The sequence below is a fragment of the Notothenia coriiceps genome, unplaced genomic scaffold, assembly GCF_000735185.1.
Source record: "Notothenia coriiceps isolate Sejong01 unplaced genomic scaffold, NC01 NC01_scaffold00020931, whole genome shotgun sequence".
Taxonomy (NCBI): domain Eukaryota; kingdom Metazoa; phylum Chordata; class Actinopteri; order Perciformes; family Nototheniidae; genus Notothenia; species Notothenia coriiceps.
Window position 1 is genome coordinate 206,112 of NW_011353632.1, and position 5,012 is coordinate 211,123.

The 5,012-nt window shown below is 41.9% G+C and overlaps 1 pseudogene; it reads left to right on the top strand.

Moving 5' to 3' along the window:
• Window positions 1-710: 710 nt before the first annotated feature.
• Window positions 711-4,014, top strand: LOC104952974 (claudin-14-like; annotated as a pseudogene).
• Window positions 4,015-5,012: the final 998 nt, after the last annotated feature.

Below are 5,012 nucleotides of genomic sequence, written 5' to 3' on the forward strand. Positions count from 1 at the left end.
GTCTTTCCGGGGAGAACCTCTCTGTTGTGAATCCCAAAATGAAAGACTCGATTAAACTTCGTTTAGATAGAAACTAATTATTTCAAGAGTGAAAAAAGATCCTCGTTGTCCTTGCTCCAGGCTGCTTAACTCCAGTTCTCATTTTAATTTAAAATACAAAAATTTTCACAAGCTATTTTGGGATTCCTGCGGAGACACTTTCCCCGTAACATGAAAGGATAACTTTTCTTTCTTCCATTAAAGTGATATCACGCCTAAATCTTTTGCTGAATTAAACATTTTCCACTCAACCATAGAGAAAACTAATATCCTGAAATATTCATCTTCTTTCAGGAATCTGCTTCACGTTTATTCTCCGGACTGAGCCGTCTGTTTTGGAGAGATGACCGATGAGACAATGATTAACCAATGATGATGCATGTGTGTGTGTCACTGTCACCGTGTGTGTGTGTGTGACAGGAGGTGAAGGTCTGGATGAGGGACAGAGAACACACACTTGAGCAGAGACAGTGACAGAGGCAGTCACATCTAGTATTGCTGCTTTAAGTGGAGAGCCTTTTACAACAGGCGGCATATCAAAACTCAAAGGATTGTATTTCGTCATCAGAAGATTTGTTCTTGGCTCCCTTTGGTCCAACGCAGCCAGCAGAGTAAGTGCTTATTAAAAGTACAGCAGCGACACAACAGCTGCGACTATGTCAAGGTCTGAGGAGGCAGTCAGAGTCTGAGACAGCACGTAGGAAAACACACATTTCTTGTTGCTGGAAGAAGCCGGGAAACAGGAACATCAGAGAAGGATCTGAACACCTCTGCTCCACCTGCAACTTCTGATCCTGAACTAAACACAGAATCACACCCTCTACGCATCTGAGTCTTTCATCAGCTGCTGCAATAACAGGTAATGCATTTCATTTGGCAGCAAGTGTGTGTGTGTGTGTGTGTGTGTGTGTGTGTGTGTGTGTGTGTGTGTGTGTGTGTGTGTGTGTGTGTGTGTGTGTGTGTGTGTGTGTGTGTGTGGTACATATTAATGTTTTGAGTGTATGAGGTACAAGCAGAGGACACATAATGTTCACAGGATGTTTCCGTAGTAGATTACTGTAATTTTTTTTCAGAATTTCTACGTTTAATTACGCACTTTAGGCATTATTTAAAAAAATGTTGGCTAATTTGCTAACATTATGGGAACATTAGACAAAGTCAGTTTAAAAGATAATGTTTTATTTGGTTGAAGGGTTTTACAGAGAGGGTTCTGGACATCAAATGGGGTCAAAGACCAAACAAGTAATCGATTTGTGCCGTGTTTTTAAGAATTAAGTGTTGTATAAATGAGCACAAACCACAAATCTGAATATGCTGAATATTGATAGGAATGAAACTGGAAGGTTTGATGTATGTAAGGGACGTCAAAGTGGAGATTTCTGACCCCGAATATGAGAAACAACTAGGTTCAAAATTCTTGTTTCCTTTGTTGACTTTTGAGTCAAAGGTTTTTACAAAGGGGATATCTTTTGTAAATACTGTCAAAAGCCAGAACAATTATAGATTTCTGCATTTTTTGTTTGTTTTAAAATGTGATAAAATCCAGGCTATGGATAATAGATAACATACCCCTCATTGGAAACCTAAATAATATAAAAAAGAAATACAAAATGGAAACGTAAGTGTATCTAAGCGCTGCTAAAGTGGAGATTTCCGTCTCTGAATATGAGAAAAAACGAATTTTGAGAAACAGTCTTCAGAGATATGTAATGTAAAATTCATGCATTTTCGACACTGCATGCAGGTGGTAAAATGTATCCCCATGATACTTCCCCTGTTATTTACTTACACTGAAAGTATAGGCATTAATGATTGCTTCTACTTTTCAAAATTGGATTACATTGGCTTGTATATGTTTGTACCTTTACTTAAGAGACATTTTTAATCAATTCAAGAGTGTTACTTGAAATGTTAATTCTACTTTTGAGTAAAAAATGTGAGTGCTTCTCCCACCACTGCAAATCTAAGCTGTTTACTGACGTGTGCTTGTGTTGCAATAGTGAGTCAGTTTGTCCACCATAACGTCTGTATCAGCGTTTCTGATTTAAAACCTACAGCAGTGGGTTTTTTTAGCCTAACTCGGTCAGTGACAGGTGGCTGGACTCTGCCAATGTTTTCCAGACAGTTAATGCCGAGGTAACGCCGTTTGTTACACACTGTCATTACCAGAAGACCAGTAAAGACCTCTCACGTCGTAAACAGTCATTTTGAGTGAGATAACAGCCATTTCTGACATCACCCTCTCAGGGAAAATAATGACAAAATGATATCAACAAAACCAAAATGGATGACAACCACCTTATCTGGCAATTACACCAAAATAAATGTCAACACTTATAGAGTTTATTCAGCTCATTTGAAAGCTGCTACAGTAAACTTGATACTGTTTGCATTAGATTTCACCTTCTAACAAACATCTTATATTGACTACGTTATCTTTTTAAATGAATTTAAGTGTGTTAATCTTATACTTTATGTATACTGTTATTCAAAATGTGTAGCAGTAAAGACAAATACATTTTCATATGAATGTATTGAAGAAGCAGCCACTCATAAAAAGATTATATTGCACATGTTCATCTCTCAACAGCAGTAGTGTTACAGTCTAATAAAGTGAATATGATGGCAGAGATGGTTGTTTGGGGATTTAAAATGCTAATATAGGATTGAAAAAACATTAAAGTGGCTTTGATTTTTATTGAAAGTCTATGTTCGGCTGACGGCATCCATTGATTTGTTAGCGGAACTCAATTATTATCAATTACAAACCACAAACAATGACAACATTTTGCTTTTGTGTTTTGAAATTGTTACAGAAACTGAATTTATGAAATGCTTCCACTGTCTAAACACAAAGGACAATGCTTTTGGGTCAGTCCATTAAATAATGTGGCTTTAATTGTGTTGACGGACTAATGTGTTTCGCTTTCTTCAAATTCAATAGCATGGCTTAAAATCTAGATGTTGAAACTTTTACAGGAAGTACATTTTGACATTACATCCATTGTCTAAACACAAACAACAAACAATGACAACATTTTGCTTTTGGGTCTCCTCCATCCCAGTTCTTCTTGGAAGTTGAAATCATTACAGAAACTAAAATGTTGACATTATTAAATGCATCCACTGTCTAAACACAAATGACAAATGCTTTCTGCTCTTCTCCATCCCAGTCGTTGCCATGGCGTCGGCGGCTCTGGAGCTGATGGGTTTCTTCCTGGGTCTGCTGGGTCTTTTGGGCACCACGGTTGCCACGGTGCTCCCGTACTGGCAGATCTCGGCGCACATCGGCTCCAACATCGTGACGGCGGTGGCCAACATGCGGGGCCTCTGGATGGAGTGTGTGTTCCAGAGCACGGGGGCCTTCCAGTGCGAGACCTACAACTCCATGCTGGCGCTGCCCCCCAACCTGCAGGCGTCCCGCGCGCTCATGGTCATCTCCGTGGTGCTCTCCATCCTCGCTATAGCCATGGCCGCCCTGGGGATGCAGTGCACGCTCTGCCTGGAGGGGTCCGGATCCATGAAGAGTCGAGTGGCAGGAGCCAGCGGGGGGATGTTCTTGTCCGCTGGCTTCCTGTCACTCATCCCGGTCGCATGGACCACCCATGAAGTGGTCCAGACCTTCTACCAGCCCAACGTGCCCACCAGCATGAAGTTCGAGCTGGGGGAGTCTCTGTACGTGGGCCTGGCCTCCTCGCTCATCTCCATGCTGGGCGGGGCGATGCTGTGTGTGTCGTGTTGTGAGGAACAGGGAGGAGGCGGGGCGGGGAGGCGGCTGGGGGGGGAGGGTACCCGTATCCTGGGGTCCCGGGACAGGGGGCACGGATGACCTCACAGACCTACCACAACCCCACCCTGCAGGCGGCGGGGGGGAACAGGCTGAGAACCACCAGCCACAGCTCGCAGGCCAGCGCTCAGGCAGGGCAGGGCGGCAAGAAGCCCGCCGCAGGATATGACATCACAGGATACGTCTGAGGCCACTCCGTCACACCTTTAAATGTGGCTCCATGGCAACTTTTATTATATGTATTTTTGTATTTCTGCGCATTTATGGACAAACTGAATACACAACTTACAAACTGCATTACAGTTTGTTACTCTGTGGGGGGTCTTTAATTTGTTTAAGGGGCCCTATTATAATTGTTTGGGTTTTCCTTTTCCTGTAGTGTGTTATATAGGTTTTGTGTGCATGTAAATGGTCTGAAAAGGCTCAAATCACTCCCCCCTGCCTGTAAACGCCTCCATTGGATTCCTTTGTTTACTTTTGTAACAAAGTTACATCACTATGTAACACTTGCACGCTTCCATTAGCTATAGCGTACGTGATAGGCTAAGGGGCGAGATATCTCTAAGCGCTTGATCAATCACTACAGAGCCGGCCAGCTAACCAATCAGAGCAGACTGGGCTCTGGTTTCAGACAGAGGGTGAAAAGATGTGCTGCAGCACAGGCAGTATGAGAAAAATAAAGAGCTTTTTGAACATTAAAGCATGGAGACATGTAGAGACACTACATACTGATATACACCTGAACATCAGCAGGAGAGGACTCTTTAAAGTAGAGACACTACATACTGATATACACCTGAACATCAGCAGGAGAGGACTCTTTAAAGTAGAGACACTACATTCTGATATACACCTGAACATCAGCAGGAGAGGACTCTTTAAAGTAGAGACACTAGATACTGATATACACCTGAACATCAGTAGGAGAGGACTCTTTAAAGTAGAGACACTACATACTAAAAATAAACAGAAATTTAGCAGAATATGGCCCCTTTAAAGCTTTACAACAGTTTGTTGAATAAATTCTGGCATTTCAGTGTTGGAAAGTTGAAAGGTAACGATGACAACAGTAGGGAGCTATCACAACAACAACAACACCATTAGACTGAAACTTTTTACAGTCTTTTCTTTAAGTGTTTGATCATTATTGTAGGTGTCACACATTTCCATTACGTTGATGGCAACT